Genomic DNA, 25,099 nt, shown 5'->3' with positions numbered 1-25,099 from the left:
GCACCAACATCATATACCGAGGTATATCAATAACAATGAACGATGAAGTATTGATTCATAACTTCGAAATATTCCGCGACGATTATGTAATCTCTAAAGTTTTGGAGATTATTTATTCTCGTTTCAATCGTAAATCAAATGAGTTTAATATTATATTAACTCATTAAATCCATGATTACATCTGAAGGAAAATATATGTACGTATATTTTCATAAAGATTGTAATTAAATATTCTTTTGTACAAACTGTTAATTGTGAAAATATTTTAACGGGTAGGTAATACCCGGGAATTATTTATATCTCACATTAATACACTGTACATTCTTCAATTTCGATTCATAAATCATTAACTATACTCACTACCTTCACAGCGATACACAACCATTTTCATACAAATTCATATTCTAATTTTGGCATATCAGAATCCAAGTAAAGCTTTAGCAAGTGTTATCTTCCTAAAGATCACTACATTCATGAATTATATTCATTCGTATTCTGTGATGAATTATCACATCAAACCACTGAAATTATCATTCTTTACTTTTGAAATCAACAACGTCTATTCGTCAACCATTAGATCCATTGATGGATACACCCTATGCATAAACACTTCAACTCCAAATTCTTGAAAACATCTCGGATTGATAACCAATAATTCAGATATGAGAATGTTAATGAAGCAACAAAAGCTGTAGATGGTCTAAATGACCAGAAGCTTAATAATAAAGAATGGAGTGTTGGAAACGCTCAATGGAAAATTTGGAACTGAAAAACGGATTGAGCAAACCATGAAGGAGACTGTGGACAAATCACAAAGACTAAACCTGCCTTCAAAGAATCCAAATGATTCAGTATCTGCTGAAGTCATTAACGAATACCTTGCTCCTGACTCTAAACCTTTACGGACAAATCTTTTTATCATCCTTCGATATTAGAAATTCTAAGATATCATCGTATCTTTCATTATAAATATCCTCGATATTTCTGAAGATATTTTCATAACTAATCTTGTCCGAGATTATTTATCACCTCGCACTATCTGTGTTACTTCATAAAGGAAACTGTTTCAGTTTCTATATTCTGTAAAATTTGAGTTTAAATTATGATTGTTTTGAAGTAGTGTTGGGAATTGAAGCATGAGTTAGTATAATATAATGACGTCAGGTCAACGTGGTTATATTACAGTAAGTCATGCTAAATTTTTAATGGAAGATGATGGTTCATAGACTTTATAATCATCATTTGCCATGTTACACGACTCTTACATTCTACTTTATCTCTAAACATATCAAGAACATATTTTCTTGATAGTTCTATCTTTTTCGGATATTCTGGTAATTTGACAAATCAAATCATGCCATTACCTTTCCTTCTGGTTTATATATTATGATCATTTGAAACTCCATACCTACAAATTCTGGACCATTATTCGCTTGACTTGAAGCCGGGAAGGAAAAACAAAAGCATGGAGCTCCTAAATATAAAGGAAAATATAAAGCCCGATAACAACACATAAATTACAAACCGTGTATATCAATACGTAGAGCAACATAAAGACACGGGATAATTAAAAACACTATAACCCCAAGGTAATAGTAGAAGTAAACAGATTCCTCCAGTGGTAGATGAAAAAGAAGAAAGACATAAGCGATAATCAGAAAAATATCCAGGATAAGAACTGGATTGAGCATTTTCACAATCTTTGGAAATATGAATTAAGGAAGAAAGTATTGAAGTGGTAAAGATAATGAAACGAAAGAAGCTAATTTATAGCGAAACTCCAGACCCAGCAATCAAGGCATTTAATCAAAGAAAATCTCAAATTCCTAAATTATCGGAGAATCAAATCTTATAAAGATTTTCATTAAATTCCTTAAATTTCGGAAATCAATCGTAACTACGTCAAAAGTAAGACAAATCTTTATCCTCCACATTTCACTCTTTTGTGATAGCTTCGTTTATACTCTTCCTATAAGCGAATCATTTTATCCATACTATTCAAAGGTGATAAAACTCTATTTTTCAACTCATATTCATCATTAAATATTCTTATTGTCAACAATGACGATCTCTATCAAATTTCATGACCGTGATTTTCAAGAACTCCTCTCTATTTTGTCTGCCCTACTATTGCGGCATAAACGCTCAAGGTTTAAATAAGCTCAATATTATTCATAACACATATCATGTATCCAATTTACTGAAATGACTTATAAAAAATCATCAATCCTTTTTGAGAAAAACCTAATTGATGACACTACTGTAGAAATTATGGTTTGTATGATCTAAACTCTTGAAACAAATCAATATTCTATCTGTTGGAATTCACGTAAGGCCCCGAGTATACCTGGGAACGTGAAAAACCAAATAAAACGAAAATATCCTCACCTGTTTACAAACAACGTCGACTGATGGCAACAACTAAAATTTCGGGACGAAATTTCTTTTAACGGGTAGGTACTATAACAACCCAAAAATTTTCGAAAAAATTTAAACCTAACTTTTATGAAATACCAACTTTTCACGAACAGTTATTTTTAAATAATAATACATTAATATTAATTAATATTATTAATATAATATTTAACAATATTATCATTATCATTTACAATTATCATTATCAGTATTATCATTTTTATTAATATGAATTTGATTATTATTATTATTACTATTATTAGTATTATTATTACTAATATTATTATTAGTATAGTTATACTTATTATCATTATCATTAATATAATTACTAATATATCATTAATATTAATATCATTATTATTAATACTTAACATTTAAATTAATATAATGAAATATCATTATTATTAATAATATTTTATAACGATTATTATCATTATTGTTAGAATATTAATATTAATATTATTATCATTATTTTTATTATTATTTATCATTAATAATATTATTATTAATATAATTATAATTATTAGTAGTATTATTATTATTATTAATATTAATTATTAATTATTAATATCATTTAAAAGTAAATTAAAAGTCAAAAGATATGTACCAATCAGTTATCAATTTATTTTATTTCACCTGCTCCCATAAATCTGATTCACATTTAATTTTTTTTATTTTTATTTTTCTGTTCTTAATTGACTATGTCGATCCTATACAATTCTATAAATCCATCGATATCTATCTGTTATTGAAATATCCCGTTCATATTGATTATAAATATTCCATATTAATTGATTTTGTTGCGAGGTTTTGACCTCTATATGAGACGTTTTTCAAAGACTGTATTCGTTTTTAAAACAAACCATAACCTTTATTCTATCGACAAGGTTAAAAAGTCACCACCTAGATTATCCAGAAATTATAATCTAAAATATCACACTTACACACTACCAATACATATTGGTTTACAATATTAATATGTTACAATAAAGTAAATCTCGAATGCAGTTTTAAACAATATTATACAAGCATGCTGACACCAAATCTTGTCTATATTTTATCAATGCAACAACGGAAGCTCTTAATAATCACCTGAGAATAAATATGCTTTAAACGTCAACAAAAATGTTGGTGAGTTATAGGTTTAACCTATATATTTATTAAATCGTAATAATAGACCACAAGATTTTATATTTCAATAAACATCCCATACATAGAGATAAAAATCATTTATATGGTGAACACCTGGTAACCGACCTTAACATGATGCATATAGAATATCCCCATCATTCCGGGACTCCCTTCGGACATGATAAATTCGAAGTACTAAAGCATCCGGTACTTTGGATGGGGCTTGTTGGGCCCAATGGATCTATCTTTAGGATTCGCGTCAATTAGGGTGTCTGTTCCCTAATTCTTAGATTACCAGACTAAAAAGGGGCATATTCGGTTTAATAATTCAACAATAGAATGTAGTTTCACGTACTTGTGTCTATTTTGTAAAACATTTATAAAACTGCATGTATTCTCATCCCAAAACATTAGATTTTAAAAGTGGGACTATAACTCACTTTCACATATTTTTACTTCGTCGGGAAGTAAGACTTGGCCACTGGTCGATTCACGAACCTAATACAAATATGTACATATATATCAAAGTATGTTCAAAATATAATTACAACATTTTTAATACGTTTTATTGTTTTAAGTTTATTAAGTCAGCTGTCCTCGTTAGTAACCTACAACTAGTTATCCACAGTTAGATGTACAGAAAATAAATTGATATATATATATATATATATATATATATATATATATATATATATATATATATATATATATCTTGAATCAATCCACGATCCAATGTATACACGTCTCAGGCTAGATCACAACTCAAAGTATATATATTTTTGGAATCAACCTCAACCCTGTATAGCTAACTCAAACATTACTGCATATAGAGTGTCTATGGTTGTTCCAAATAATATATATACATAGGTCGATATGATATGTCAAAACATTTGTATACGTGTCTATGGTATCCCAAGATTACATAATATATTAGAATACATGTATAATACAATATGAGTTAGCTAGGATATGATTAAAATAGATTTGTTACCAATTTTCACGTAGCTACAACAAGCAAAAATATCCAAACTTGTTTTATCCTTAACTTCTTCGTTTTAAATCCGTTTTGAGTGATTCAAGTTGCTATGGTTTCATATTGAACTTAAGTTTATGAATCTAAACATAAAAAGTATAATTTTATAGTCGGAAATACAGATTACAAGTCATTTTTGTAAAGGTAGTCATTTCAGTCGAAAGAACGACGTCTAGATGACCATTTTGGAAAACATACTTCCACTTTGAGTTTAACCATGATTTTTAGATATAGTTTCATGTTCATAAGAAAAATCATTTTCCCAGAAGAACAACTTTTAAATCAAAGTTTATCATAGTTTTTAATTAACTAACCCAAAACAGCCCGCGGTGTTACTACGACGGCGTATATCCGATTTTACGGTGTTTTTCGTGTTTTCAGGTTTTAAATCATTAAGTTAGCATATCATATAGATATAGAACATGTGTTTAGTTTATTTTAAAAGTCAAGTTAGAAGGATTAACTTTTGTTTGCGAACAAGTTTAGAATTAACTAAACTATGTTCTAGTGATTACAAGTTTAAACCTTCGAATAAGGTAGGTTTATATATATGAATCGAATGATGTTATGAACATCATTACTATCTCAGGTTTTATGGATAAATCTACTGGAAATGAGAAAAATAGATCTAGCTTCAAAGGATCCTTGGATGGCTTGAAAGTTCTTGAAGTAGAATCATGACACGAAAACAAGTTCAAGAAAGATTTCCACTTGAAATAAGATTGTTAAAGTTATAGAAATTGAATCAAAGTTTGAATATGAGTATTACCTTGTATTAGAAAGATATATTACTGCAAATAAGAAAGATTTCTTGAGGTTGGATGATCACTCAAAGTGGATTTGCAAGATTGAAAGTAGGCTAGCAAACTTGGAAGTGTTGTTGGTGTGTTCTTGAGTAGTTGTTTTATAACTTGGTTTATGTATGGATTTATGAACTAGATAGATCTAGATTTTGATGAAGATGATGAAGAACACTTAGAACAATGGAAGAACACTTGAGAGAGAGTAGTTTGATGCATGTAAGTTGCAAAATGAAAGTGTTTGTGTACACCATACTTCACGTGAAAGTTAGTCTCCATATAGGCTCCATTAGTTTGTAATTTTGTGAGATATTTCATGCTAGATGTTAAATGATGGTTCCCACATGGTTAGGTAACTGACATGGGCTGCTAAGAGCTGATCATTGGAGTGTATATACCAATAGTAAGTACATTTAGAAGCTGTGCATACGAGTAGAATTGTTGATGAAAATGAATGAGGATGTAATTGTAAGCATTTTTGTTAAGTAGAAGTACTTTGATAAGTGTGTTGAAGTCTTTCAAAAGTTTTTAAATACATATTAAAACACTACATGTATACATTTTAACTGAGTCGTTAAGTCATCGTTAGTCGTTACATGTAAGTGCTGTTTTGAAACCTTTAAGTTAATGATCTTGTTAAATCTTGTTAACCCATTGTTTATTATATCTAACGAAGTTAAATTATTAAATTATCATGATATTATGATTTATTAATATATCTTAATATGATATATATACAATTAAATGTCGTTACAACAATAATCGTTACATATATGTCTCGTTTCGAAATCCTTAAGTTAGTAGTCTTGTTTTTACATATGTAGTTCATTGTTAATATACTTAATGATATGTTTACTTATCATTTATCATGTTTATATATAGTGTTACAATATCTTAAAATGATTCATATGTAATTAGTAAGACGTTGTTATAACTATAATCGTTATATATATCGTTTTCAAGTTTCTTAATTCAATAGTCTCATTTTTTTATGTATATAACTCATTGTTAAAATACTTAATGAGGTACATACTTATCATAATATCATGTTAACTATATATATATCCATATGTATGTCATCATATAGTTTTTACAAGTTTTAACATTCGTGAATCGCTAGTCAACTTGTGTGGTCAATTGTCTATATAAAACATATTTCAATTAATCAAGTCTTAACAAGTTTGATTGCTTAACATGTTGGAAACACTTAATCATGTAAATATCAATTTCATTTAATATATATAAACATGGAAAAGTTCGGGTCACTATAGTACCTACCCGTTAAATAAATTTCGTCCCGAAATTTTAAGCAGTTGGAGGTGTTGACGTATCTTCTGGAAATAAGTGCGGGTATTTCTTCTTCATCTGATCTTCTCATTCCCAGGTGAACTCAGGTCCTCTACGAGCATTCCATCGAACCTTAACAATTGGTATCTTGTTTTGCTTAACTCTTTTAACCTCACGATCCATTATTTCGACGGGTTCTTCGATGAATTGAAGTTTTTCGTTAATTTGGATTTTGTCTAACAGAATAGTGAGATCTTCTTTAGCAAAACATTTCTTCAAATTCGAGACGTGGAAAGTGTTATGTACAGCCGCAAGTTGTTGAGGTAACTCAAGTCGGTAAGCTATTGGTCCGACACGATCAATAATCTTGAATGGTCCAATATAACTTGGATTTAATTTCCCTCGTTTACCAAATCGAACAACGCCTTTCCAAGGTGCAACTTTAAGCATGACCATCTCTCCAATTTCTAATTCTATATCTTTTCTTTTAATGTCAGCGTAGCTCTTTTGTCGACTTTGGGCGGTTTTCAACCGTTGTTGAATTTTGATAATCTTCTTAGTAGTTTCTTGTATTATCTCTGGGCCCGTAATCTGTCTATCCCCCACTTCACTCCAACAAATTGGAGACCTGCACTTTCTACCATAAAGTGCTTCAAACGGCGCCATCTCAATGCTTGAATGGTAGCTGTTGTTGTAGGAAAATTCTGCTAACGGAAGGTGTCGATCCTAACTATTTTCGAAATCAATAACACATGCTCGTAGCATTTCTTCAAGCATTTGTATCGTCCTTTCGCTCTGCCCATCATTTTGTGGATGATAAGCAGTACTCATGTCTAGACGAGTTCCTAATGCCTATTGTAATGTCTGCCAGAATCTTGAAATAAATCTGCTATCCCTATCAGAGATAATAGAGATTGGTATTCCATGTCTGGAGATGACTTCCTTCAAATACAGTCGTGCTAACTTCTCCATCTTGTCATCTTCTCTTATTGTTAGGAAGTGTGTTGATTTGGTGAGACGATCAACTATTACCCAAGTAGTATCAAAATCACTTGCAGCCCTTGGCAATTTAGTGATGAAATCCATGGTAATGTTTTCCCATTTCCATTCCTGGATTTCGGGATGTTGAAGTAGACCTGATGGTTTCTGATGCTCAGCTTTGACCTTAGAACACGTCAAACATTCTCCTACGTATTTAACAACATCGGTTTTCATACCCGGCCACCAAAAATGTTTCTTGAGATCCTTGTACATCTTCCCCGTTCCAGGATCTATTGAGTATCTGGTTTTATGAGCTTCTCTAAGTACCATTTCTCTCATATCTCCAAATTTTGGTACCTAAATTCTTTCAGCCCTATACCGGGTTCCGTCTTCCCGAATATTAAGATGTTTCTCCGATCCTTTGGGTATTTCATCCTTTAAATTTCCTTCTTTTAAAACTCCTTGTTGCACCTCCTTTATTTGAGAAGTAAGGTTATTGTGAATAATTATATTCATAGCTTTTACTCGAATGGGTTCTCTGTCCTTTCTGCTCAAGGCGTCGGCTACCACATTTGCCTTCCCCAGGTGGTAACAAATCTCAAAGTCGTAATCATTCAACAATTCAATCCACCTGCGCTGCCTCATGTTCAGTTGTTTCTGATTAAATATATGTTGAAGACTTTTGTGGTCGGTATATATAATATTTTTGACCCCATATAAGTAGTGCCTCCAAGTCTTTAATGCAAAAACAACCGCGCCTAATTCCAAATCATGCGTCGTATAATTCTGCTCGTGAATCTTCAATTGTCTAGACGCATAGGCAATTACCTTCGTTCGTTGCATTAATACACAATCGAGACCTTGCTTTGAGGCGTCACAATATATTACAAAATCATCATTCCCTTCAGGTAATGACAATATAGGTGCCGTAGTTAACTTTAACAATTGAAACGCTTTCTCTTGTTTATTCTTCCATTCAAATTTCCTCCCTTTATGCGTTAAGGAAGTCAAGGGTTTTTCTATTCTGGAAAAGTCTTGGATGAACCTTCTGTCATAACCAGCTAGTCCTAAACATTGGCGTATATGCTTCGGAGTTTTTGGGGTTTCCCACTTTTCAACGGTTTCAATCTTTGCTGGATCCACCTGAATACCTTCTTTGTTCACTATGTAACCGAGGAATTGAACTTCTTCCAACCAAAATTCACACTTTGAAAACTTAGCGTACAATTTTTCTTTCCTTAACAACTCTAGCACTTTTCTCAAATGTTCTTCGTGCTCTTGGTCATTCTTTGAGTAAATAAGTATGTCATTGATGGAAACAATGACAAACTTGTCAAGGTATGGTCCACACACTCGGTTCATGAGGTCCATGAACACAGTTGGTGCGTTAGTCAACCCAAACGGCATAACCATAAACTCGTAATGACCGTAACGCGTCCTAAAAGCAGTCTTTGGAATATCATCCTCCTTCACCCGCATTTGATGATACCCAGAACGTAAATCAATCTTCGAATAAACCGACGAGCCTTGTAGTTGATCAAATAAGTCGTCGATTCTCGGTAGTGGGTAGCGGTTCTTGATGGTAAGTTTTTTCAACTCTCGGTAGTCGATACATAACCTAAATGTACCATCCTTCTTCTTGACAAACAAAACAGGGGCACCCCATGGTGATGTGCTTGGTCGAATGAAACCACGCTCTAAAAGTTCTTGTAATTGGCTTTGGAGTTCCTTCATTTAGCTGGGTACGAGTCTGTATAGAGCACGAGCTATTGGTGCAGCTCCTGCTACAAGATCTATTTGAAATTCAACGGATCGGTGTGGAGGTAGTCCCGGTAATTCTTTCAAAAATACATCGGAAAATTCTTTTGTTACGGGAACATCATTGATGTTCTTTTCTTCGGTTTGTACTTTCTCGACATGTGCTAAAATAGCATAGCAACCTTTTCTTATTAGCTTTTACGCCTTCAAATTACTAATAAGATTTAGCTTCGCGTTGCTCTTTTCTCCGTATACCAATAAGGGTTTTTCTTTTTCCCGTACAATGCGAATTGCATTTTTGTAAAATACGATCTCTGCTCTCTCCTTTTTCAACCAGTCCATGCCAATTATCACATCAAAACTTCCTAACTCTACTAGTATCAAATCAATCTTAAATGTTTCACTAACCAGCTTAATTTCTCGATTCCGACATATATTATCTGCTGTAATTAACTTACCGTTTGCTAATTCGAGTAAAAATTTATTATCCAAAGGCGTCAGTGGACAACTTAATTTAGCACAAAAATCTCTACTCATATAGTTTCTATCCGCACCCGAATCAAATAAAACATAAGCAGATATATTGTCAATAAGAAACGTACCCGTAACAAGCTCCGGGTCTTCATGCGCTTCTGCCATATTAATATTGAAAACTCTTCCGCGGCCTTGCCCATTAGTATTCCCTTGGTTTGGGCATTTTCTAATAATGTGGCCCGGTTTTCCGCATTTATAACAAACTACGTCGGCATTATTTGTTCCGACATTATTTGTTTCTTTATTTTTGTTGTTCTTTGGTCCGTAAACCTCACATTTTGCCACGTCATGACCACTTCTCTTACACTTGGTGCAAAATGTTGTACAAAACGCATTCGGATGGTACTCTGCACACCTGAAGCATGGTTGTTTCTGTTGTTTGTTGGGATTGTTATTGTTGTTGAAACGGTTGTTGTAGTTATTGCTGTTGTTAGGACGTTTGTTGTAGTTATTGTTAGGATTACGGTTATTGTTGCGATTGTTGTTGCGGTTGTGGTTGTAATTGTTACTGTTGTTGTACTGGTGACTCTTGTCACCGTTTTCCTCCCACTTTCTCTTGAGTTGTTTCGTGTTAGCTTCTTCGGCCGCCTGCTCTTTAATTCTCCCCTCAATCTGATTTATGAGTTTATGAGCCATTCGACTTGCCTTCTGTATGGAAGCGGGCTCGTGTGAACTCACATTTTCTTGAATCCTTACTGGTAACCCTTTTACAAACGCGTTGATCTTCTCTTATTCATCTTCGAATGCTCCCGGACACAATAGGCATAACTCTGTGAATCGTCGTTCATATGTGGTAATGTCGAACCCTTGTGTTCGTAACTCTCTAAGTTCTACCTTGAGCTTATTGACTTCGTTTCTAGGACGGTACTGCTCGTTCATCAATTGCTTGAATGCCGACCACGGTAGTGCATAAGCAGCATTTTGTCCTACCTGTTCAAGATAGGTGTTCCACCACATTAACACAGTACCTGTGAAGGTATGCGTAGCATACTTAACTTTGTCCTCTTCATTACACTTACTTATGGCAAACACCGATTCGACTTTCTCGGTCCACCGTTTCAATCCAATTGGTCCTTCGGTTCCATCAAATTCCAAAGGTTTGCAGGCAGTGAATTCTTTGTAGGAGCATCCTACATGATTTCTTGTGGAATTAGTTCCACTGCTAGATCCAGAGTTATTGTTATTTTGCATCGCATCCTGTACTATGGCTACGTTCGCAGCAAGGAAAACACGGAAATCTTCCTCACTCATGTTCAAGTTCTGACGAGTCGTAGGTGCCATTTCCTTCAAAAATAGCCAAAAGAATTGAGTTAATCATATAGAATTTAAGAGTAGTCAATAGTATTTCGTAGCATTATATGAACTTATTTATAAAAGCTTTTTCTTCATATTAGCATTTTATAGTTTTAATTCGGGTAGTACCTACCCATTAAGTTCATACTTACTAGCTACTATACAACTCAACTACTACACTTCTATATGAAAAAGTTATTACAATAATATTTCGCGTTCAAACTTTTATACAATATTTTACAAACATACATTACCACTTATAATACATATAGGATGAAATATAAAACATAACAACTTGGCTACACGACAGCTATAAAGGTAATTCTAATTAATATGCAAGTTGTTCAACAAAGGCAATAAAGACACGTAATTCATAAGTCCAGAAACAAGTCATGCATTCTAGTTTTGCTAAAATGACTTCCCATCCTTGGTCTTGTGGAAAGTAACTGTTATGACCATTGGTTAGGCAGCATGTTGTAATGTCGTCAAAAGGACGAGGGTTTCGTAATGCCCAACAGCCTCGTAGCAATCTAAAAACCTTATTTCTTACCCCAACTACTGAGTCCGTCACTTGTGGGAATGTTTCACTTAATATTTGTAATCCGATGTTCTTTTTCTCACTTTGGTGAGAAGCGAACATCACTAACCCGTAAGCATAACATGCTTCTTTATGTTGCATGTTAGAAGCTCTTTCTAATTCACGAAATCCAATGTTGGGATATGTTGAGTCAAAATAGGTTCTTAACCCGTAGTGAAAAATTGAAGTTGAGTTCCCTGCATTTAACGCTTTAAAGAAAACACGGCGTAACTTACGGTCTCCCCAATGTGATATACCCCACCTATCAAAGGAAAGCCTTTTATAAACTAAGGCATTTCTGGAAAGTCTTTCAAATGTTTGACAAGTTAATTTCGCCATAACTAATTGTGCTGATGAATTCTGACCGACTCTAGACATGATTTCATCAATCATATCCTCTGGTAGGTCTTCTAAAATACTCGGTTGTCTACCCTTAACGTCCATTTTGTGTTTTTATACTGTAAAAATAGATGAGGGTTAGATTCATAAAAGATAATTAACAAACAATACAAGCAATTTTACATTTATCATAAAAGCAAAAGCACACTATATTACATATATTACACAACATGATTACAACTCTTTAATCCGACTCACTCGTTTCTTCTTCTTCGGACTTGGTTTATTTTGCTAATTTCCTAGGGATATATGGTGCTCCCCTAATATGAGCTGTCGTTTTCCACAATGGTTTAGAAAAACCTGGTGGTTTAGAGGTTCCCGGGTTATTGTTACAATTTAGGAAATACGTATGTTGCCGATACATATAAAGTTCATCGGGGTTGGAATCAGGTTTCTCTATTTTTATACCTTTTTCCTTATTATTTTCTTTTGCTTTATTAAATTGGGTCGAGGTAATTTCTATAACATCATCGGAATCCTCATCGGGATCCGATTCATCGGAAAATTGGTAATCTTCCCAATATTTTGCTTCCTCGGCGAAAACACCATTGACCATTATTAACTTTGGTTCGTTGGTTGAGGATTTTCTTTTATTTAACCGATTTACTGTAGGTATCAATATTTCTTCCTCCGGAACCTCTTCTTCTTTCGGTTCTTCCTCTTCCGGTTCCTCCTCTTCCGGTTCCTCTTCTTTCGGTTCCTCTTAGGGAATTTGTGAATCTTCCCAAAATATATTCGACTCTTCATTATTATGATTAGGTGAGTCGATGGGATTTGTACTAGTGGTAGACATCTATCACACAATATCAAACATATTAAGAGGTTAATATATCACATAATATTTACATGTTAATAATATATAGTTTCCAACAAAAGTGTTAAGCAATCATTTTTAAAGAAAACACGGTCGAAGTTCAGACTCACTAATGCATCCTAACAAACTCGGTAAAACACACTAGTGCAAAAATTCTGGTTCTCTAAGACCAACGCTCAGATACCAACTGAAATGTCCCGTTCATATTGATTATAAACGTTCCATATTAATTGATTTTGTTGCGAGGTTTTGACCTCTATATGAGACGTTTTTCAAAGACTGTATTCGTTTTTAAAACAAACCATAACCTTTATTCTATCGACAAGGTTAAAAAGTCACCACCTAGATTATCCAGAAATTATAATCTAAAATATCACACTTACACACTACCAATACATATTGGTTTACAATATTAATATGTTACAATAAAGTAAATCTCGAATGCAGTTTTAAACAATATTATACAAGCATGCTGACACCAAATCTTGTCTATATTTTATCAATGCAACAACGGAAGCTCTTAATAATCACCTGAGAATAAATATGCTTTAAACGTCAACAAAAATGTTGGTGAGTTATAGGTTTAACCTATATATTTATTAAATCGTAATAATAGACCACAAGATTTTATATTTCAATAAACATCCCATACATAGAGATAAAAATCATTTATATGGTGAACACCTGGTAACCGACCTTAACATGATGCATATAGAATATCCCCATCATTCCGGGACTCCCTTCGGACATGAAAAATTCAAAGTACTAAAGCATCCGGTACTTTGGATGGGGCTTGTTGGGCCCAATAGATCTATCTTTAGGATTCGCATCAATTAGGGTGTCTGTTCCCTAATTCTTAGATTACCAGACTAAAAAGGGGTATATTCGGTTTAATAATTCAACAATAGAATGTTGTTTCACGTATTTGTGTCTATTTTGTAAAACATTTATAAAACTGCATGTATTCTCATTCCAAAACATTAGATTTTAAAAGTGGAACTATAACTCACTTTCACAGATTTTTACTTCATCGGAAAGTAAGACTTGGCCACTGGTCGATTCACGAACCTATAACAAATATGTACATATATATATCAAAGTATGTTCAAAATATAATTACAACATTTTTAATACGTTTTAATGTTTTAAGTTTATTAAGTCAGTTGTCCTCATTAGTAACCTACAACTAGTTGTCCACAGTTAGATGTACAGAAAATAAATTGATATATATATATATCTTTAATCAATCCATGACCCAGTGTATACACGTCTCAGGTTAGATCACAACTCAAAGTATATATATTTTTGGAATCAACCTCAACCCTGTATAGCTAACTCAAACATTACTGCATATAGAGTGTCTATGGTTGTTCCAAATAATATATATACATGGATCGATATGATATGTCAAAACATTTGCATACGTGTCTATGGTATCCCAAGATTACCTAATATATTAGAATACATGTATAATACAATATGAGTTAGCTAGAATATGATTAAAATAGATTTGTTACCAATTTTCACGTAGCTACAACAAGCAAAAATATCCAATTTTGTTTTACCCATAACTTCTTCGTTTTAAATCCATTTTGAGTGATTCAAGTTGCTATGGTTTTATATTGAACTTAAGTTTATGAATCTAAACATGAAAAGTATAAGTTTATAGTCGGAAATATAGATTACAAGTCATTTTTGTAAAGGTAGTCATTTCAGTCGAAAGAACGACGTCTAGATGACCATTTTGGAAAACATACTTCCACTCTGAGTTTAACCATAATTTTTATATATAGTTTCATGTTCATAAGAAAAATCATTTTCCCAGAAGAACAACTTTTAAATCAAAGTTTATCATAGTTTTAAATTAACTAACCCAAAACAGCCCGCGGTGTTACTACGACGGCGTATATCCAGTTTTACGATGTTTTTCGTGTTTTCAGGTTTTAAATCATTAAGTTAGCATATCATATAGATATAGAACATGTGTTTAGTTAATTTTAAAAGTCAAGTTAGAAGGATTCACTTTTATTTGCGAACAAGTTTAGAATTAACTAAACTATGTTCTAGTGATTACAAGTTTAAACCTTCGAATAAGGTAGTTTTATATATATGAATCGAATGATGTTATGAACATCATTACTAACTCAGGTTTTGTGGATAAACCTACTGGAAATGAGAAAAATGGATCTAGCTTCAAAGGATCCTTGGATGGCTTGAAAGTTCTTGAAGTAGAATCATGACATGAAAACAAGTTCAAGTAAGATTTCCACTTGAAATAAGATTGTTAAAGTTATAAAAATTGAATCAAAGTTTGAATATGAGTATTACCTTGTATTAGAAAGATATCTTACTGTAAATAAGAAAGATTCCTTGAGGTTGGATGATCACTCAAAGTGAATTTGCAAGATTGAAAGTAAGCTAGCAAACTTAGAAGTGTTGTTAGTGTGTTCTTGAGTCGTTGTTTTATAACTTGGTTTATGTATGGATTTATGAACTATATTGAGCTAGATTTTGATAAAGATGATGAAGAACACTTAGAACAATTGAAGAACACTTGAGAGAGAGTAGTTTGATGCATGTAAGTTGCAAAATGAAAGTGTTTGTGTACACCATACTTCACGTGAAAGTTAGTCTCCAAATAGGATCCATTAGTTTGTAATTTTGTGAGATATTTCATGCTAGATGTTAAATGATGGTTCCCACATGGTTATGTGACTCACATGGGCTGCTAAGAGCTGATCATTGGAGTGTATATACCAATAGTAAGTACATTTAGAAGCTGTGTATTGTACGAGTACAAATACGAGTGCATACGAGTAGAATTGTTGATGAAAATGAATAAGGATGTAATTGTAAGCATTTTTGTTAAGTAGAAGTACTTTGATAAGTGTCTTGAAGTCTTTCAAAAGCATATAAATACATATTAAAACACTACATGTATATACATTTTAACTGAGTCGTTAAGTCATCGTTAGTCGTTACATGTAAGTGTTGTTTTGAAACCTTTAAGTTAACGATCTTGTTAAATGTTGTTAACCCATTGTTTATTATATCTAATGAGATGTTAAATTATTATATTATCATGATATTATGATGTATTAATATATCTTAATATGATATATATACAATTAAATTTCGTTACAACGATAATAGTTACATATATGTCTCGTTTCGAAAACCTTAAGTAAGTAGTCTTGTTTTTACATATGTAGTTCATTGTTAATATACTTAATGATATGTTTACTTATCATTTATCATGTTTATATATAGTGTAAAAATATCTTAAAATGATTCATATGTAATTAGTAAGACGTTGTTATTACGATCATCGTTATATATATCGTTTTCAAGTTTCTTAATTCAATAGTCTCATTTTTTTATGTATATAACTCATTGTTAAAATACTTAATGAGGTACATACTTATCATAATATCATGTTAACTATATATATCCATATGTATGTCATCATATAGTTTTTACAAGTTTTCACGTTCGTGAATCGTCGGTCAACTTGTGTGGTCAATTGTCTATATAAAACCTATTTCAATTAATCAAGTCTTAACAAGTTTGATTGCTTAACATGTTGGAAACACTTAATCATGTAAATATCAATTTCATTTGATATATATAAACATGGAAAAGTTCGGGTCACTACAGTTATTTTCACAATCACTAAATTCGTCATCTCCATTATCAATTACAATTATCAATAAAACCTGCTGTATTGAAATTTAACAGAAATATATATATATTATTTTTTTTACCGTCGACACCTCTGATCTTCTTCCATTTTTTCAAAAACTTCATAAATGAATCCCATTTCAAAATCTAATAACGCAATCATATTAGGAATTGTTTATGTAAACTAACTGCAAAAGTTGAGCTTCCAATTCATTTTATCGAGTACGAATTTTGAAGTCAAACCTTGATTTTAAAAAGTCAAACAAATTATTCATGGAGAAATTCGAGCTTGTTTTTATGTTTTAAGTTAAATCAACAATCCAGATAGTTTCTAATAAGGATTTAACACCTCTTTCATGTTGTAATCCTTATCTAAAACTGTCTTAAATTCGAAAAAGAGATTTGAGTTGTTCTTAAGTTTTCGTGTATTCAGCTACTGCTGCTGTATTTATTTTTTTCCTTTTTCTGGTAATTTAAATCTACAAAGTCTGTTGTTTATATTTCATTTATGAATTTTAAATCATACTATTAGATTGATTGATGTTAGGATTCGTACTTGGGTTGAATTCGATTCCTGAGAAGATGATGAAGAAACAAAAACAGAAAATACATTAAACAAAATGAATATCGATTATATATTAGAAAGATAGTAATGGAGCAATGGTTTAGAGTGTTAGCGGGTGAGCATGAGGTCTCGGGTTCGAGCCCGGCTTGGGGCATTTTTTTTATAAAGGGCTTTTAAAGGTAGTTCTCATTTTTATTATTTCTATTATTATTATTGTTATTATTAACATTATTATTATTATTATTATTATTATTATTATTATTATTATTATTATTATTATTATTATTATTATTGTTGTTGTTGTTGTTGTTGTTATTATTATTATTACTAATATTAAAAATATAATTATTATTATTATCACTAATATAACTATTATTATTATTATTATCATTATTACAAGTAATATACTATTAGTATTATTATCACTAACTTTATAAGTATTATTATTATTGTTAAATTACTTATTATTATTACTAATACTAATACCATGATTATTATTATTATCTTTAATATAATTTATAATTTATGTTATTATCATGATTATTATTATCACTAGTATTATCATTAAATATTATTAGTACTATTATTATCATTTTTAACATAAGTGTAATTATTATTATTAGTGTAACATCCTCTACTGGGCCTGGATGTAAGATTACTAATTTTCCCTTAAGTTAGTATTGTGTTACTATATACTTTTATTTTTATTTAATATTTATTATTAAATAATGATGTGGTTAGGACCAGTTTGTGACAAGGGTCACTGAACAAGTTTGTTTATTTAATTTGGGCTTCGTTTGGGTTGCCAAATGATGTACGAAAGATATCAGATAACTGATAAATACCCGTGTGATGCACAGTTTAGGAATTGAACCCAATTAAATAACTATAGTGCTGCTTCTCTCCTCACTTTCCAGACTTTTCCACAAACACACACTAAACACCTCATTCTTCACCTACATCAAACCCTAATCATTAACTCTTATTTTAGAGCTCAAATCGTTCATATCTTTGTGTTCTCTACGATTTACTAATTCTTTTAAGTAAGGTTTGTATCATTTCGTGATTTAATCTTTGAGAAATTAAGAATTTTGTGTTAGTTTTCATAAAAGTATAATTTGGGTCAAAATGGGTTGATTTAGTTTTGTTTGTGTCAAAACCTTGTGGGTTTATGTTTTAAAATAATTAGTGTATCAGATTTGGTAAGTTTTGAGGTTAAAAACAAGCTCTAGGTCGAGAATTGGTGAATTTGGTGAGAAATCCGTCACTTTGGCAGCTGCTACAATAGATGAACTACCCTCGGCCAATGGTGTGTGACGATTGGTCGATGGACTAGACTATCGACCGATGGTGGAAGTCCTTCGACCAACGGTTGTAATTTTAACGATCGGCCGATAGTGTGGTCGATTGTTCGATGGTGTAGTGACGATCGGCCGGTCGTCTCTGACGATCGACCGATGGTCGATGCAGTAGAAATTTTTGCTAAGTGTTGAGTTTTAGCCGTTATGCTGCCCATTTGTATTTTGAAAGTGCATGATGTAAATTTTGAATTGAAAGTGCATGAGTGTTAAGCAAAAATTTTTAGCGGATACTTTTTCTGACAAAAATTTATATATTGTGTTATTTGGTGTTAATAGACAATAACTAACTTGATTTGCCTTATGTTCAGGTGAAAAAGATAAGGAAGCCACTCAGTAGTAGATTATCTGAGCTGGTTGCTGGTATTTGGTGAGTGGGACTAACTGGAGAATATAGTATATAGAAGCATGTTATATTATGATTACCATGCTTATTAGATATACTTATTGTTGTGGTTAGTTAGCACTTTGTGATGACTGCATGTTAGTTGATGCTTATCTGCTGGAGCCCAGTGCGTCCCTATTGTGTGGTAGCCTCGGTAGGAGAGATCAACCTACAGGTTGGGTTCCTCTATGGTAGCCTAGACAACCGTGGTGTATATATATGTGCATGACGCGTCCATCGCGTGTGGATTATGTATATACATACGGTGGTTGAGGAACTTCTGGTAAGCCCCAGTCCGATCACCTGGTGGTTAATGGTTTAGCCGAGCCGCCAGAGTCTCTGTAGATGGCACTTGGGTGATGTTTGTGTGTTAGACTATGTGACTTGATTAGTATAACACTTATGTATGCTATGGCATGTAGTTAGTTGTACTCACTTAGCTTCATGCTAACTCCCCTCCATCTCCTCCCTGCAGGTTGATAGCTTTTGTTGATTGTGCTTTTTTGGGAGAAGATGGGCATGGTGATGTTATGTTTGACAGGAGTCAACTCTGTTGTTGTCTTGTTTTGTTTAAACGGTGATACTTTGTAAATGTATTGTAAATACGTCTTCTCCATATAAACAAGCATTTTGTAATGACACATGACACTGATTGTATTAACAATAGTTAATGTTTATTATGTAATTAATAAATAAATGCTTCCGCCACGTATAAAAAAAAATTAGCGGTGTCACAAGTTGGTATCGGAGCTTAGTTTGGCAGCATGTGCATTGTGATTTAAATGTCATGTTCCCAAACTTAGTAAAGTCATGTCAAACATAACATGTTGGGGATGGGTTAAGTGAGTATTAGAACAGGTTATGTGTTAGTTGTTAGTACTAACAGAGTTTATACTAAGCTTTGGTGTGAGTGTTGTGGTAGTGCAGTAATGGCAGATAATGAAGCAAACGCTACTGGCCCCACTGTCCCTGGAACTGGTATCTTCAGAGCTCCTGAGGAAGATGGACATGTTTCATCAGAAGAGGAAACCTCACAAGAAGTAATAAACCTTCAGAGTCGATTATTAGAAGCTCAAGAGAAAATCAAAGAATTAGAACAAGAACGGGCGCAATGGAACCCTAATACCACTGCGTTGAACACAACCTTTCCTCCTAACTTTTATACCTAAGCTGGTGGCAGTTCTCAGTCACAGTTTCCTCAAACCACTTATCAAAACCTCCAAATGCCATTCCCGTTTAACCAGGCATTTCCAAATCAGATGATATACCCTTTTCAAGTCCCCGAGACAAGAAAGAAGTGTACGTATAAACAGTTTCTGGACTGTAAACCTCCTGAGTACAGCGGTCACACAAACCCTACAGTGACACTCAATTGGTTAAGAGAAGTAGAGCGAGCGTTGGAAGCATGTTTCTGTGAGCCTGAATCTATGGTACTGTTTGCAAGTAGACTTCTCAAGGGTGAAGCAATGGAATGGTGGGATTCTATTACTGCATATTTACCCAAAGAACAGATCAGGCAGATTACCTGGGAACAATTTGCTGCTAAGGTTCGTGAGCAGTATTGTTCTGAGTATGAAATGGAGAGATTGAAAACTGAGTTTCTGAGTATGAAGATGACAGAAAGTATGACGATTGATGAAGTTTTCAGAGATTTCACATCGAAGTTAAGGTTTGTTCAACAATGAGTACCGACTAAAAAGGATAAAATTCAGCATTTCATGCGGGTGATTAAGCTGGAGTACAGAATCGTTGCGAGATTTGCAACAACCTTGGAATAGGCTCATGAGATGGCTAATGTTACTGAAGGTGATGTAATGGCAGCGAAAAGAGAAAGTTCAATGGGTGGATCTTTTGGGGGGAAATCAGAAAGTCAATCAGGTGAACATTCGACTCAGCAGTCGAGTAAGCAATCTGTTTTCGTGGTAAAAAGTCAGGCGGGTTTAAATAGAAAAGTAAATCTGGTATTAGTGGGTCGAGTTCAACTCAGTCTGGGTGGTGTAATGTTTGTAAGTCAACCCACGTCGGTCCGTGTTCTCCAATGACCAGAAGGTGTTTGAAATGTGGGGTGTTAGGTCATGAATCAATAGCTTGTTCATTTAAGTCTAATGTTTGTTGGAGTTGCCATCAAGAGGGGCATAGATCTACAAATTGTCCATCTGCGTCAAGAACCGGTTCTGGGGTAGGGTCAGGGGCGTGGTTAGTAACTTCTGGGGGATCTTCTGCTTCTACTGCCGGGCAGAAGAGAAAGAATCCTCCAACAGCAGAGGCAAGGGCGTTTCAGATGACGGTAGACGCTGCAACCGCTACTGATGACGTCATTACTGGTATGTTCTTAGTTAATTCCTTGCCAGCTCGTGTGTTATTTGATTCTGGAGCGAATTGATCTTTTATATCCTTAGGCTTCTGTGATAAGTTGAAGTTGCCTGTTAGGATGTTAGATGAGCCTTTGGGAATAGAAGTAGCTGATGGTAAAATGGTTCCATGCAAATCATCTGTGTCTGGAATTACCATCGAAATCGACGGCCATTCTTTCCCTTTAACCTGTTTGCTGATGCCTATACCTAGCTTTGATGTAGTCATAGGCATTAATTGGTTAAGAACTAATAGGGCTAATATTAAGTGTGATAAGAAGATGATTTCTTTCTGTTTGGCAGACGGATCTCGAGTGATAGCTAGGGAGAGCGCAGTGGATTTAACTTTCCTATGGTTTCCCTAATGAAAGCTCAGAAGGCGATATCTAAAGGGTGTGATTCGTTCTTAGCCTACGTGATCGATGTTAAGAAAGAAAATAAGCAGGTAACCGATATTCCCGTTGTGTCAGAATTTCCCGAAGTGTTTCCAGATGATTTACCAAGGTTACATCCAGTACGTGAAGTAAAGTATAAAATTGATTTGGTTCTAGGTGCTACACCAGTTGCAAAAGCTCCTTACAGATTAGCTCCGTCAGAAATCCGAGAAATGATGTCTCAGATTCAGGAATTGTTAGATAAGGGATTTATTCGACCAAGTTCTTCACCGTGGGGTGCTCCTATTTTGTTTGTGAAAAAGAAAGATGGGTCGCTTAGAATGTGTATAGATTATCGCGACTTAAATAAGAGAACAATCAAGAATAAGTATCCGTTACCAAGAATAGATGATTTGTTTGATAAGTTACAGGGTGCTTCCTACTTTTCAAAGATTGATTTACGTTCAGGGTATCATCAGGTACGTGTTGCAGAGAAGGATATACCGAAAATAGCGTTTAGAACTAGATATGGTCATTATGAATTTTTAGTTATGCCATTCGGGTTAACAAACGCGCCAGCAGTGTTTATAGATTTAATGAACAGAGTGTGTCGTCAGTATCTTGACAAGTTTGTGATTGTCTTTATAGATGATATCTTGATATATTCAAAAACCGAGAAAGATCATGCTAAGCATCTGAGGTTGGTGTTAGAACTTCTAAAACAGGAACAGTTGTACGCTAAGTTCTCCAAATGAGAATTTTGGCTGCGGGAGGTACAGTTTCTGGGTCATGTGATTTGTGAACAGGGTGTCAAAGTGGATCACTCTAAGATAGAAGCTGTAATGAATTGGAACTCGCCGAAAATGCCGACAGAAATTAAAAGTTTTCTGTGTTTAGCAGGTTATTACCGCCGTTTATCAAAGACTTTTCCAAAATAGCAGGCCCATTAAATAAGTTAACCAGAAAAGATGTAGCCTTTCAATGGACTGAATGAACAAGAAAAGGCTTTTCAGACTCTCAAACAATTGTTATGTCAAGCGCCGGTTTTAACTTTACCAGAGGGAACAGAAGATTTTGTGGTTTACTCCGATGCGTCACGCGTAGGTCTTGGTTGAGTTTTAATGCAGAGAAATAAAGTCATAGCGTATACTTCATGATAGTTGAAGAATCATGAACGAAATTACCCTACTCATGACTTAGAGTTAACTGCAGTTGTGTTTGCTTTGAAGCTTTGGAGACACTATTTGTATGGTACGTATTGCGAAATCTATACAGATCATCAGAGTATTCAATATATCTTTTTGCAGAAAGAATTAAATATGCGTCAACGTCGATGTTTAGAATTGATTAAAGACTATGATTGTGAGATTAAGTACCATCCGGGTAAAGCAAATGTGGTCGCAGATGCTCTGAGTCGCAAGAAAATAGTCGAAAACGTTAGATTTATGAGAATTGAGATAGTTTTAGACTTGATTGATCGATTGAAAACCGTACAGTTAGTAGCTTTGAATGACGAAAACCTAAAGACTGAACAAATGACCAAAAGAAAATTTGACTTATGCAACGATTCTAGAGGATTAAAGACCTATAAAGACCGAATTTGGGTGCCTATGCTTGGAGATTTGAGGGATTTAATCCTTAACGAGGTGCATAAATCGAGGTTGACAGTGCATCCAGGTAGTACTAAGATGTACCGAGACTTGAAAACATTGTATTGGTGGTCGACAATGAAGACAGATGTTGCAGGTTTTGTTAAGAAATGTCATATTTGTGCGCAAGTTAAAGCAGAACATCAGAAACCATATGGATCTCTATGACAGTTAGAAATTCCTTAGTGGAAATGGGATCATATAACGATGGATTTTGTAACCAAGTTACCCCGAACCCAGAAAGGTCATGACATGATCTGGGTGATAGTGGATCGTTTGACAAAGAGTGCTCACTTTTTAGCTACACATGAAACAGCTTCATTGAGTGATTCGGCAGAGTTGTACTTGAAAGAAATCGTTAGTCGACATGGTGTACCGTTTTCGATAGTTTCCGACAGAGATACTAGGTTTGTATCGAACTTCTATAATAGTTTACAACAGAATCTGGGTACACGTGTGAATCTAAGTACAGCATATCATCCACAAACAGACAGTCAGAGTGAATGGATGATTCAAACGTTAGAAGACATGTTGAGAGCGTGTGTCTTAGAATATGGTGGTTCTTGGAATTCGCATCTTCCATTGATAGAGTTTGTTACAACAATTCGTATCATTCAAGTATCGGCATGCCGCTGTATGAAATGTTGTATGGTCGCAAGTGCAGAACTCCTACGTGTTGGTTAGAAGCAGGTGAGAAACAATTTGCAGGTTCCGAAATTGTTCAGATAACCGCAAAAAAGGTCGAAATTACACGTGAGAAGTTAAAAGCAGCTAGAGATAGACAAAAGATGTATGCTGATCCGCGCAGACATCTGGTAACATTTAATGTAGGTGATCGTGTATACTTGAAAGTTTCGTCGTGGAAAGGGGTGATCAGGTTTGGCAAACGTGGTAAACTAGCGCCGAGATTTATTGGGCCATTTCCGATCATAGAAATTTTGAATGATCAAACTGTTGTTTTAGATCTTCCATCATAGTTAGCAGGAATTCACAACACGTTCGATGTGTGTTATTTAAGGAATTGTAAAGTAGACGACGAAAGTTTGATTCTTCCGTTGAAAGATTTGAAAGTTCATTTGACTAAGAAATTAGTAGAAGAGCCGGTTAAAATAGTGGATAAGAAAGTCACAAGGTTAAGAAAGAAACAAATTCCTATGGTTTTAGTGGAATGGCGGCACAGCTTAGGTTCTAACATGACGTGGGAAACCGAGGAGTTAATGAGGGCGCGCTATCCCCAGTTGTTTGACCTTGACCAGATTCCTAGGACGAAATCTTCTTAAGGGGGTAGATTTATAACATCCTCTACTGGGCCTAGATGTAAGATTACTAATTTGCCCTTAAGTTAGTATTGTGTTACTATATACTTTTATTTTTATTTAATATTTATTATTAAATAATGATGTGGTTAGGACCAGTTTGTGACAAGGGTCACAGAACAGGTTTGTTTATTTAATTTGGACTTCGTTTGAGTTGCCAAATGATGTACGAAAGATATCAGATAACTGATAAATACCCGTGTGATGCACAGTGTGGGAATTAAACCCAAATAAATAACTATAGTGCTGCTTCTCTCCTCAATTTCCAGACTTTTCCACAAACACACACTAAACACCTCGTTCTTCACCTACACCAAACCATAATCCTTAATTCTTGTTTTAGAGCTCAAATCGTTCATATTTTTATGTTCTCTACGATTTACTAATTCTTTTAAGGT

This window comes from Rutidosis leptorrhynchoides, chromosome 1 (assembly GCF_046630445.1).
Source record: "Rutidosis leptorrhynchoides isolate AG116_Rl617_1_P2 chromosome 1, CSIRO_AGI_Rlap_v1, whole genome shotgun sequence".
In the NCBI taxonomy this organism is placed as follows: Eukaryota; Viridiplantae; Streptophyta; class Magnoliopsida; order Asterales; family Asteraceae; genus Rutidosis; species Rutidosis leptorrhynchoides.
The sequence above is the reverse complement of the archived record's forward strand: the minus strand, read 5'-3'. Positions refer to the sequence as shown.